At 41.4% G+C, this 14,135-nt stretch overlaps 1 protein-coding gene across 1 annotated transcript in view; it reads right to left on the minus strand.

Annotated features, from left to right (window-relative positions):
* The window catches only part of LOC112103932 (pseudouridine-5'-phosphatase), a 146,728-nt gene that overhangs the window by 54,140 nt on the left and 78,453 nt on the right, over nucleotides 1-14,135 (minus strand). The gene's annotated exons all lie outside the window — the stretch shown is intronic.

Genomic DNA, 14,135 nt, shown 5'->3' on the forward strand with positions numbered 1-14,135 from the left:
TGCTTGTCCTTTTCATTGGCTGCAGACACAACCAGTGAGCCCAGGGATGAGTGAGTATAACGGTACTCGAAACCCTTGGCTGGAACAAAGTATTTTTTCTCAGCCCGTTTCAAGGTGGGTGGATGGAAGATGGAGTCTGCCACAGTGACTTGGAGATCTTAAGGACTCCATCGTGCACGGGCAGGGTGACCCGGGTGGGCGTGGAGGCCGAGAGGACATTGAACAGGGTGTCCTCCTACTCGGCCATCTCCTGCACTTCCAGCCCCAAGTTCTCAGCCACCCGCCTGAGAAGGGCTTGGTGTTCTTTAAAGTCATCCGGGGGGGCTGACCCTGGAAGGCTCTGCGACCGCCTCGTCTGGGGAAGAGGCTGCAAGTGGAGGCGCTGGGGGCTCGGCAGCCATTGGAGAGGGAGGTTTGGGGGTGGGCACTGGGTCCTCCATCCCAACCTCTGAATGACCTCCCGGTACCGGGCCTGGTGGGGCCGTCGATTTCCGCTCCGACACGGCCACTGATGCGGGCTGCAAAGGGGGCATTGTCATCACCGGAATGCCCCATGCTCCCCAATATGGCTACCGTGTTAGCCACTGGCCTTGCTGCCACTGCGGTGCTGTGTACGGCAGAGCAGTTTCCAGTGCCCAATTCCGTTGTGGGGACCGGGGCGATGGGCTGAACTGGACCTCCACACCAGAGGAACCACTCTCCGGTGACCAGGGAGGAGCCGTCGACACCTGGGTCTGCTTGCTGGTCATGGCTACCAGTGAGCACTGACCAGTCGTAAGCAACTGGTGGCTATACCAGGGAGAGCAGTCCCAGTACTGGGGAGATCAGCGTCGGGGAGAACGGTGTTGCAGAGACCGGTAACCTGAGGGGGAGCGGTCCCACGGTGACCGGGACTAACGTCTAGATGCAGATTGGTGATAGGGCGAATGGTGACAATCCTAATACAGGGAGCGTTGACCCCGCATTGGGGAATAACGTCTTGATGTCCGGAGGGAGAGTTTGGGTTACCGGCGGCATGGTTGCGACCTGCCATGGGATTGCTTGGCCGGCGATCAGTGCTCCCACACCCCCAGAGGGGTCTTAACGGCTGGCTTGCTCTCTCAGTGAGCCTTAGCTTGGTCCTGCGGCCACGGAGATGTCACAGAAGCAGGTGAAGATCTGTGCGCTCTCTGTGCCTGGGATTGGGATGACGACGGTGCAGGCAGGATGGTGGGTCACATACTGCTCACCAGACTCAGTGACGGACCTTTAAGTGGGCTAAGAGCCACAGGCGCGGAGGCACGCTCGTGCTGCTCCAGAGAAGGTTGGCGGATAGACCCGTTCCCTCTACTGGATGACCCTTAGGCCTTCTTGCTCGGCGCCGGTGAGCGCTTCTTTGCCTTCTTCTTTGGCACCGGTGACAACAAACGGTGCCGAAAGGAGCCGGGCGCCAGTGGCGCACTGCGCATGGCGGCTGAAGTACTTTGTGCGGCCTGCGTAGAGAGCTCAGAAGCTGGGTGGAGAGCGGATTCCATCAGGAGAGCTCTGAGGCGAATGTCCCTCTCCTTCTGGGTGCGAGCCCAAAAGTTCTTACAGATCCGGCAACGCTCCTTGATGTGTGATTCCCCCAAGCACTTAAGGCAGCTGTCATAAAGATCACTCACAGGCATAGGTCTGCCACAGATCGAGCAGGGCTTTAACCCGGAAGCTCGGGGCATGCCCCGCTTGGGGCGAAGTCCCAGCTGGGACCTAAGCTATCAGCTAACTACGCTACTTAACAACTACTTAACACTAACTACAATTAAAGAAAGGCCCGAAGGCATGAAGTCCAATGGAGGAAAACTGCTAGCTCTTGACTGACCACCATGGGTGCTAAGAAGGAACAGAGAGAGCGTGGGCCGGCAGCGCCTGATATAAGCTCTGATGGCCTCGCACGTGGGCGTGCGCACACCTAGAATGGAATCGACATGAGCAAGCACTCAAAGAAGAAACCGTGACTCTGCCCCGCTTTCCTCGTAACCTTGGTGGTCTTGTACAGTGGTGACTTGGCCCTCCAGCCAGGTCACATTATAGTTCCACCCGTTCCAGGCTCTCTCTGTCCCAAACAAACAGTGTCTGACAAAATAGTAACGGGTTTCAGAGTGGTAGCCCTGTTAGTAAAATTTGCTTATGACTAAAAGTTAGGTAGGTTAGTCAGGACCAGAGGGAACTGTGAGAAATTTCAGAGGGACCTAAACAAGCTAGGCGAATGGGCAACACAATGACAAATTAAATCCAATGGTTGACAAATGCAAAGTAATGCACATTGGAGAGAAATAATTAAACTACACATATATCTTCCAGGGGTCTATACAAACTGTATCAACTCATGAAAAGGTCCCAGACATCATTGTAGACAGCTCAATGAAGACCTCTGCTCAATGTACATGTTCAGTCAAAAAAGTAAACAAGATGTCAGGTTGCACAAGCAATGGGATGGTAAATAATATGGAGAATATTATGACACCTTTATATACATGAATGGTGCAGCCTCCTCTGAGTACCGTGTCATCCCAAATCATATAGGATATTGCAGAGCGAGAGAGGGTTCAGAGAATAGCAATGAGAATGATCAAGAGCCTGGAAAAAAGTCATATGAACTGAGATTGAAAAGACTGGGATTATTTATCTTACGAAAATGAATAAGAAGGGACATGATAAACTTACACACAAAATGTGTAATTAAAGCTATGGATTCATTGGCACAGGAAGTCATTGATGCCATGAACTTAAGATTCAAAAAGGGACTGGATATGTATATAGATAAGAATACCCAGAGTTATAATTCATAACAAATTTTGTGGAAAATATATTAAGCCTCACGCTTCAGGGATTAAGCCAATCTCGAACTATCAGAGAGCAGGATGAGATGTGATGGAAAGAGTAGATTACTCCACATCTGCCTGCTGTGGGGTTCTTACACCTGCCTCTCACATATATGGTGCTAGCCACTGTCAATGTCAAGGTACTAGACTAGATGATCCAGTATGGCAATTCCTATATTTTGCATTATTTTGATTGATAGGAAGGGAAGGGTATCTTTGATGGAAGGGAAGGACAGCATCACTATTCTAATATAGTGATATTACACTAATATAAGAAGTATTTCCTTCTTCAAATCAGTAACACTTCAGCCTTGCCCAGGCTTAGTTTGAACCATCTGTCTCATGTTTGAATAAATACTCACTATTATTGTAAGATAAAGAAATTCTGGAATGGAAGTGTTAAGCACGCTTTAACAGATAAACCTGTCCCTTTTCCAGCTCTTCTCTGTGCTACTACAAGGTCTTTTATATTTATAATACTAATCTATCACAATAAAAATATTTTGTTTCCAAACACACTTCTTTATGGAGTACATTTTGTAATCATCTTATAAGTGCACTCATTTCATGATATAGCGATCAGTGTACTACCACTGCATAAAATCCTTTGCCCTGTTTAGCCAATAAATAATCTGTCAGTGCTAACTGATCACCCTGTACATAGCTTTTCTGAAATGATGGTAAAAATCCCACCAAGAATATTAAAAATGCATCCTCACCCACACAACTGAATAAACTCGGGGGGGGGGGGGGGGAGGGGGCGGCAGCATATCTGAAAATTATCTGCAGTTTCACATTTCATGAACAGCAACAATATTTTTTTTAAAATATAAAGAGGGCATACAGGGATAAAGTGACACACACTGGGCCTTCCAAAGATTTCTGCAGGACTTTCTAAATTAATAAATTACAAAGAAGCAACAAAAATACCCTTAACAATTCAATTGCTTGTTTTAGACTTCATTCTTTGTTCTAAAACTCTGAAGAAGAATTTTTATGACAGGCACTGGCATGATTGCAAAGGTAATTCAGCTATACAGAGGATCAGTGTACTAGATCTTTTTGAAAGAGGATTTATTCATTGCTTGCTGTAACCCAGAAGACATTAAAAACATTTTAGAGAAAATTCTTGTTAATTAAAATCTAATTATTCAATGATTACTCTGTTTGGCATCTCCAAAAAAATGCTCAAGGTCTTGAAAAGAAAAAAGATAACTCAACGAGCAGTTTATCAGAAAAGAAGTATTTCCCCCTCTTTTTTCCTACTTACCATGCATAATTAATATGTGATAATACCCATAATGAGTTCTCTAAAACAATTAGTAACACATCTCCAGTGACCTGCTAATCTGAATATAATGCTTTTTGAATTTGTAGGTGTACCAATCTCTATGTTTATGCACCCATAGCACGTAGAAGGAAAGAAGGTTGCAGAACATAATTTATTATTTTGCATCAGATTTCATCAAGTCCCTTAGCAACTACTTGATACATTATCAAGACAAATGCAAGGAATTTTTTTTCTAAAATAGCGGTACCCCAAAGAATAAGAACCAATTACAATGCTCCTTTTCGACTATAATCATAGGCATCAAGTGAAAGAAAACCTTGACCAGAGTATTTTTGTATGAAATTTGAATGCCTTTTTTCATCTCCATAAGGCGAACACATCCATAAACAAACATGCAGTGCAGTGTCTAGAACACTTAAGAACTAAATTACTTTCAAACCATGCAACACTTCATTTTTCTTCTACACATGTATAACACAGCTAGTGGGAGGGAGGAGAGGAGGGGAACAAATCCTGTAGACGAAGTATTAGGATTGAAAGAAACTTTATAAATATCTCTTTCCTTTAGCTGCTTTGTAAATAAAAAATACAATTCCTTTACAGGGGACAACATTTATACCATGTCCTTAAAAGTCCTACATTCCTAAATGTGGTCCTAAATGTAGTTTTCTTTTTCCATCTCTATTTTTGATGGCTGCCCAAACTGCAAAAGAGCATTAAAGATTCACCCAATTAGTCTGGAGTCTGTTGATATTTTTCCACCCCTCCACATTGCTGCAACAAACACAGAAAGTAAGTTTTGCAATCCCAGAAGTCACCTTCCAGTCTGGAAGGTAAAAATTAGGGTTTACATGCTGAGACTATTTAGAAGCAGAAGCTGGTGTAGGATGCAGCCACTTGCTTATTAAGTAGTACATCACACAGAGAGCACATTACACCAGTCCTCTGTGATCTTCACACACTAGTTAGAAGCTTCTGGGTGGTATTCAAGGTATTGGTTTTAATCTATAAAGCCCTAAATGGTTTGAGATTTGGTTACCTCAGATCACTTCTCTCCATGTGGGATACTGACACAACTGCAGTCAGTCGGGCCAGTCAAGCTAGACTTTCTCCGACTTTTAAAAAAGAGGGGACTGGAAGCAGGACGTTTTTTCTGAAGGGTTCCCAGGTTTGGAATCTGCTCTTGACAGAGTTACAATAACTAGGATTTGAAAAAGGACAATCTGGAAGGGACATAAACCCTAATATTTCAGGGCATGAGCCAAACTCTAACTATTGAGCATTAGGAAACAACGTCCTGCATTGCCAGCTTCAGGGTTTCTTGTACTATCTTCTGAAGCATCTGATACTGGTCCCTGTCAGGGACAATATAATTCATTCCAATTCCTGTGTTTCTTTTGTGCACCACTACCTGAACTAGTTAACTTTCCAGGCAGACTGCAAACCATATCTTTTTTAACCAGGTGGAGAGGAAGTAGGTGAGGGGTTACTGGCATGGAGGTTTTGTCTATGGTCACTTGTATTAAAGGGTTTAATTTAATTTTGAATGTGCCCATTGCAAATCTGTTGAATGTGTGATCATTTTTATTTTTTGTTTAAAATTTCTGTACATTACACTGAACTTAAGGTGCGCACTTAGAAACCTGAAATATAATATATAAATTAAATTAAAGATTTCATGGACTAAGCAGGAGTCACAAGGTGATTCCTGAACTTAGGCTTCTCAAATGGCAGCACATTGAGCGGTAGCTACTTTCTTACAGTGTACATTATTGATTGTAATTATTGTACATAAAATACAGCCTGCAAAACGGTGAGTGCTTTTTAGCATCTATTCTTAGCCAGGACATTGTAACTTTTGCTTTTAGATGTGGTTCTCACCACAGTTGTCCATGTTTTTGTCACCTCCAGATTACATTACTACAAGGAACTCTCTTAAGAAAGCATATTTTGCCTGTACTTGAAGTGTTCTCCTACAGGTTTTTGTATATTGCCATTCCTGATATCTGACTTGTGTCCATTTATCCTCTTGCGTAGTGACTGTCCAGTTTGGCCAATGTACATGTGCCAGCAATGCCCCTCTGCTATGTACATTGGCCAAACTGGACAGTCACAACAGTTCAACCTCCCTGGCCACACAATAGCAGATGTAAAGGTAGCCATCTTACAGCAAAAAAACTTCAGGACCAGACTCCAAAGAGAAACTGCTGAGCTCCAGTTCATTTGCAAATTTGACACCATCAGATCAGGATTAAACAAAGACTGTGAATGGCTATCCAACTACAGAAGCAGTTTCTCCTCCCTTGGTGTTCACACCTCAACTGCTAGCAGAGCACCTCACCCTCCCTGATTGAACTAACCTCGCTATCTCCATGCTGATTTATACCTGCCTCTGGAGATTTCCATTACTTGCATCTGAAGAAGTGAGGTTCTTACCCACGAAAGCTTATGCTCCCAATACTTCTGTTAGTCTTAAAGGTGCCACAGGACCCTCTGTTAGTGGGATGTATAGGGGATGGGTGGGTTGTATGGTTCTGATGTGTTAATAGTTCTACCTGATTTTTTAATACATATTATATTGTCTAATAATGAATTGCAGGTGGCCCTAGAGCATGGGATGAGTAAGAATAAGGCCATAACAAGGTTCCATCAGGAATCTTCCCTCAGCCTCATTTTGGGGAAAGCTGACAATTATGAGGAAGGTGCCATTCACACATTGTTCCCACAAATTGAGCTTTTCCAGCTAACATCCACTAGTCTCCTGAAAGGCGCTCTCACTGATAGGCACCTAGTAGGGTCAGCTCACCGTACTAACTTGAGTAACTATTAGCTGAACCATTTGCAGTCAGAACAGAGGGTCATCACTCCCTATGCTAGCTTATTGAAAGACCAATGAAGAAAGAGAATAACTGCTAATGCGTTAAGCAGTTCCAAAGTTCTGGGCACTTCCAGTATACCCCGAATTTCCCAAAGTAAGCCTATTCTCAAAACATCTGTGGTCTATAATCATTTGCTTTCCACATTTGTGCAAGCAATTACTGTGATTATGTGCACATAGAAGGAAAGAAAGTACACAAAAAGCTACCAATTTATTTCTTTAGATTTCTCCAGCGTATATCCAAGGCACTAGCTTCATTTTTTTAGGTCAATTAAACAAATACTATACTGTTTACTTAGTGGGATTATCCCATAACACTAGCAAAGCAAGAGAAATCCAAAAAACCCCACACCAAATAACCAGAACCCAACTCCTTCTCAAATGTCCACAAAAAGAGTTGGGGCTCTGCAGTGTGCCTAGAAGAACAACAAATTCAGGCTCTGACTGACTGGGAAGGAAAAAAAGTTCCACAGTCCAGGACCCTGTAGGGAAAACCCTTGAATCAGGAGTTTCCTCCCTTTCAAACTGAAGTAACCCCGTCTTCAATGCCTCCTTTAGTTGCAATTATATCAGTACAGAATGGAAAGTGAGGTAATTTCCCAGATAACCAGGCCACATACAGTCAGGGCTTTGTAAGTCAATGCCGGTACCTTGAATTTCACCTGGAAATTTACTGGAAACTAGTGAATACTGTGGAACACTGTTGTACGCTCTCCGCATAAAGTCCACTTAGTAAGTAGGCAGCCACATTCTGCACTTGCTTTAGTTTATGGATACCCTCCATACGCAACCCCATATAGAACATATTACAGCAGTCCACACTCAACCAACTGACCATTTATACATGCAAGTCTCTTTTGTGTGTGTGCAAAGGAATGTATGAATGCAATCCACGCATACAGATATTTTGAAAATTTGGCTCAATTGCTCTGTTAGCCAGGGTTTATAATTGGAAAGGTTTATATCCAGAAGTATGATGATAAAACATTTGATAATAAAATAATAATAAAAAAATCTACCCACAGGAAATTGTATGCCATGTATACAGCATAATGATTTACATTATGCATTCCTGTTTATAGCCATGCTTCAGCTAAGGCAAAAATCACAACTAACTGAGATCTATTCAAGAAAAAGGAACAGAAGAATTTTGAAAAGAATGCTATTGGTACAGCTTTTTATTCTAAGGTGAAAATTTCTGTCTTTTTGCATGTACTGTTTTCGTTACTTTTATAATAAATAAAGTGTCTAATTTGTGAATTGTAAACATTTAGAAAAGAGTGAAGCCCATTTATGTACAAACAGAAAAAGTACAGATTAACAATGATTGACTCTAAAATACATAACTTAAACAGCAGGGGTTCCAATTTGCAGCTACAGTATATAACTTAATGACAGACTATTCATGCCTTTGTAACTCCCTTACCTTATTTAAAGTATGGCTAACAAATTCAAAGTCTCAGTATGTACATTAGACACAAGAGAAACTCCTTTAAGTAGATGTAATATGACTAATAAGACGTTAAAAGCTTTCAGAACATCAAATAAGTGAAATGTGTGTACTGAAAGTGGATCAGCTGTGAAAAGCTGTCAGAAAATTATGTCGGTGAAAAAATAAGAACAAAATCAACTAAAAAAAAATGGCAACCCTTTTTAGGTATGTTCCAATCACAGCGATGAGCATGTTTAAACCTAAGCAGTTCCTTCACTCTCTCTTTAATACTGTTGTACAAATTACAGCATGGCCATAGGGCCTGGAATTCCCATTACTCTTTCACCTCTTCTTTTGTAACAATCATGTGCCAACAAAGGTCTCTTTGAAAAAAGGAAAAACACAAAACAAAACAGGATTTGACACAAAAACCAAATGAGACACACAAATCTTAATGTAACCTGACCAATCTGAAGAACTGCATTGAACATTCATCGGAGTCAGCACAGACTACTATTCATGATTTTGGGTTTCATTAAGCAAAAACTACTAAAAAGGGGGGGGGGGACCGCAAAGCAGAGTAGAATTATTTAAAGTAATTGACTTAAAACAGGCTGAGGCTTCGTATAACAGTTGAAAAATCTGTTGTTTTGCAATTTTAGATTAAAAACAACAGCATTCATAATATAGTTCACTATAAAGGTAAATAGCACTACTTGTTAGGGATGTAAATATCGGCTGAAAAAATTAACAGGTTAAATGATTAAAATTATATGGTTTAACCGGTTAACCATTAACCAAGGTTTCTCAGGAGGGCTGGTGCGGGGCAGCAGGGGCTCAGGTCCCTCGGCCCAGCCCTGACTGAGGTCCCGCTGGGGCTACAGTCCCAGGGTCCCGACGGCCCGGTGCAGCCGGGGCTGGGGCCACTCCAGCCTGCCTGGCCCGCTGCGGCCTGGGTCCTGCCTGCCCGCCGTGGCTGGGATCGCTCCAGCCCACCCGCCACGGCTAGGACTGGGGTCCTGCTGGCCCGGGCAAGGCTGGAGTCCCTTTGGCGTGCTGGCCTGACACGGCTAGGGCTGCTGCAGCCGGCCAGCCCGGTGTGGCCGGGCAGCTGCCTGGGTAAACAGTTACGGTCCGGTTAACAATAATATCAGGGGGTAGCCGTGTTAGTCTGTATCCACAAAAACAACAAGGCACCTTAAAGACTAACAGATTTATTTGGTCATAAGCTTTTGAGGGTAAAAAACCACTTCTTCAGATGCAAGCCTAATGCTTACCGGCTAACTGGTTAACTGTTTAACCTTTTACATCCCTACTACTTTTAGGGTTTTATATTATTTAAATTTCACAGAACAGCTATAGGAAGGAAGGTAGGTAGGTCGTAGGCAGGCAGGCAGGCAGACATAAAGAAATAAATTATGGCTCTGATCACTTAAGCAAGCACATAAATATATTCACAAGCATTGTCCTATTGACCTCAGTGGGATTACTCATGTACTTACAGTATGTGCACAAATGTTTGCACGTGCATAAGTGTTTTCAGCATCAGAGGCAGAAATATTTTTATTAAACACTTTTGTCATTTCAAAACATAATTGCTTCAGTGTTAATAATGATGTTATTTAGAGGGAAGGTGGTGTGCACAACCCTTTTTTTGTTGTTGTTCTTTATTAGTGTTAGGTGGTATCCTGAGTGAATGGGTTGCACATTTCAGCAAACCATAGGGGTTGGCAGAGTATGTTAAAAGCTGTATTAGAGAACTGCTGAAAGAGGGGAGTTAAGTTCATAGCGAACCCTAACTGTGCATTTGGCGGTTTTCAAAAGTTTGAGTTTTGCTCTACGTTCCACGAGGGAATGACATACAACCAAGCAATCTTAACTCTGAATTAATTAAGTTGCCATTGAATAAATAATAATGTTCGTCAAATTCTGAAGTCTCCAGTCTGTATTGAAGAAAATTTCCCATCCATTTCAACAGTATTTTTGCCTAAGTGGGTGTGAGTGTCTGTCCAGCCAAACACAGTGCAGAACTGGCACCACCATGAGTACTTCAAGATTTCACGCATTTTTTTGTTTTGTTTTTGTTAAAAGTCAACAACCCATGTAAATTTATAACATAAGCTTTAACACAGGGAACACAGAATCTTGAACTCAGGTCTTTTTCTGTGACTATGAAAAGTTCATATGTTTGCTGTTAATTTTAGATCTACAAACACAAAAGAGTCAACTCATCCTTAAACTGAAATTCAGTATGGCCATGGAAAGAAAATTCTAAACATTCTGAAGCAATGTTAAGAAAAATGGAAACTGACTTCCAGATGCTGGATGGTAAAAGTCAGAAGATATTATGCCAAATCTCCATGTGGAAAAAACATGGTTTACTGAAAATAATCCTTATTTTAAGATCTGTTCTTCTTTTTGAAAAAAAAATGCAAATTGGCCTTCCCTTGCCTCTGCTGCTTCATTAGCCTCTCCTTTAGGTTCACACAATGCTTGCTTTATGATTATTATGAAATTTTGTCATGTACATTTTGGAAATCATGGATTCTGGGAATTTTTCTTTTTTTATGCTCTCAACATTTTGTGATTTTAGTGGATATCCAGATGTGATGGAAAAATCTGTTGCATCATTTGCGTTAAGAACCTTGAGTTATGTCAAATAAAAACCTGAGGCTGCATGGAAGGCTAAGAAAGAGCAGGAGCCCACAAACAGCACTGCAGTAACATAAAAAAACAGACCAATGAACTCTTAGGGTATGTATATACTGCAATGAAGCACTCATGGCTGGCTAGTGTCAGCTGACTCAAGTTCGCAGAGCTTGGGCTGTGGCGCTATAAAATTGCAGACATTTGGGGTCTGACACCTGGTGAGAAGGGTGAGTCTTGTAGCCCAAGCTCCAGCCCAACCCAAACACCTACAAGACTGTTTTTAGCCCCTTAGCGTGAGCCTGAGTCAGTTGACACAGGCTCTGAGAGTCATTGTCCCATTTTTTTTTCCTGTGTAAATGTACCCTTAGTGACAGATTTCACTACTCTTTTCATTAATAGGTTAAAGAATAGACTATTTCAAAATACCGTGGAGAGTTAAAGTTTAAAACAAAACAAAAAACTGGCTATAATTTAGATGATACTGTGTTCAAATATGTTAACTGTTACCACAGCAAAAGCCGAGTTCTAGTTGTTTGCAGTGAAATGGGAGAACAGTTTATTTGAGGTGCAACATCTGGAACACAAAAACAATACCTGTGACATCTAACTCTTTTATGATGAAATTTTATTATTTCTGAGCTTTTCATGATCCTCTCACAACTTTTCCTCCATAGTGGATCAATAAAAAGAACGATCAATTATTGTTTCTGAATGGTTAGGGGGTCAGAACCCCTTGATCCTAATGTTAAACCTCCACAAAGATTGTTTCTATCACAGAAGCTCATGTTTACCTCCCCCCCCTCCCGCCACAGCCATTACTAGACAACCTCCTAGATGTTCTTATTCCCTTTGCCTCAAATAAATTACTCCAGTACTTCCTTTCTGGTACTTTGATAATTGCACAACATAACTTTTAGCCACATTTACCTTAAATAAAAAAAATAAAAATAAAAAAACACAACCACACTAAACATTTCAGTTATTAAAGTAAAGTAGTCAGAGAATATATTGCACATATATTTTGTATATCAATATACCACATTACAAACTTTAAATCTCTGTTTATCTAATAAATAGTTATCTGGAAAGATTACTTTCACATGATACCAACTTCAAATTCTGTGTCAAAGATAAGCAAAAAAAAAAAAAGACACTACGATATACAAAGAGTAAAACAATAGTCTTTTTTCTTTCTAATAAAGAACCTTTAAAAATTAAATATCAGGACTATCAGCGCCTCACTTCTTGCTCTAAATTGAGGTTTCAGCCTTGTGTGACATCACTATTGAGATTGTTCAAAGCTTAGACCAGCTCCTGCACACACTTAGTCATACAATTAGTCCTTATGCATGCAACGATTGTCCAATGTGTACTACTCACACAAGAGCTACTTGCATGAACAAGATATTTGGGGACAGGCTGGGGACTCCTTGTCAGTTGTTTATCAAAAAGAGAGAAATGTAGGTCTGGTATTCACATTCTCCCACATGTACAAAAGACACATGAGATTGATTTTAACACAAACACAAACACACACTCACACACACACAGTTATTCACTTATTTATCTACTCCTGCCCATGTAAATAAGGGGCTTCAATGAAATGGAGAGACCATTCAGGGAAAGGTTGAAATACATTAGCTAACTGCTGCAAATACGCCTACATATACATTGTTCTCCGTGGACCAGCAATACACCAGCATCTACACCAGAGTTTGGATTAAAAAAAAAATCACAATTATGAAACAATTTTCTCAGCAATAATTAGGATCTCAAAACTTCTTTATAGGCTTCATATTTCACGCAGAACAGAAAAAAAGAACAAAGGCATGATTTTAAAGAGAAATTGTGTTAATTTAAAATAGAAATGACAATATTACTTAAATAGGTATCCATTTCTCTTTCAGATATACCCTCACAGGTTTCTGAATTGGAAATTTAGCAAATCTGTATAAGAGAAAGAAAACACCTTTTCTTTTTCAAATGATATTTCTCAGTGCTAGGTTTTGAAATCATAAACCAAGAATTATGACCTCATAGATTCAGCAAGCAGGATGAAGAGATGGCATGAAGGAAATCTATATCCTCTTTACAAAAATGTATCTTTAATGTTTAGACATTTAAGAGGTAAATAAGCCACAAATGTTTGAAAAGAAAACTGTCCTATGTTTAAATAATGTTTCTAAACTTTGAGCACAAAAGCTCAGCTTTCATATTTATACATGTAGTGGAAATCATTGAAGTTTCCTGTTACTTCACAGTACCATGCAGTAAATCAAATGTAATTTGCATTATAAAACATTGTATACTGAACGAACAGGACACTTTCAAATAATTTTCTGCTTCTACAGTATACATTTCTTCAGGGACAGAGAATGCTGTGTGGTTGTTTTTTTAACTCCCGGGGGAATTCTGCGCCAAAAAAATAAAAATTCTGTACACAATATTTTAAAATTCTGCAAATGTTATTTGTCAAAATAACACTACATGATGACGCCAGTTTCAATTATTTTGGTAATTTTTTTTTTCCAAAATACCTATCAGCAAGTATGTCTGTAACAATACAGACACACACAAAAAATTCCCCTAGAAGAGAGTTAAAGAAACTCCTATGACAACCCAGTTTCTGTTTCTCTTCCTCCTCCCAGAGTCCAGCCAGGGGGCCAGACACCTGCACTCCTCCTGCCCCCAGAGCCCAGCCACAGAGCCCCTCCTAGCAAAGATACTCGCAAACTGCCTCCCTGCCCCCACCCCACCAGAGCTCAGCTGCAGGGGCCCTGCTGCCCAGATAGCTGCACATACATCCCCTGGAGCCCAGCCATGGGGCCCCCCTAGACCACCCTCCCCAGCACCCACTTGTGTCTCCCCCAGCCCAGACACCCGCCCCCATATCCCTCAGAGTCCAGGGATCCAGAGGGAGAAACAGCCTGATGCTATGTTCCAGGCTTGTGTGGAGTTTCCTGCACACTGCTCTCTCGTTCCCTCAGGGTGTGTGGAGAACTGCAGCTGCTGGGAACCCTCTAGATCCCTCCCTCTCCTCCC

The sequence above is a fragment of the Terrapene carolina genome, unplaced genomic scaffold, assembly GCF_002925995.2.
Source record: "Terrapene carolina triunguis isolate 2854851 unplaced genomic scaffold, T_m_triunguis-2.0 Scaffold23, whole genome shotgun sequence".
Classification (NCBI taxonomy): domain Eukaryota; kingdom Metazoa; phylum Chordata; order Testudines; family Emydidae; genus Terrapene; species Terrapene triunguis.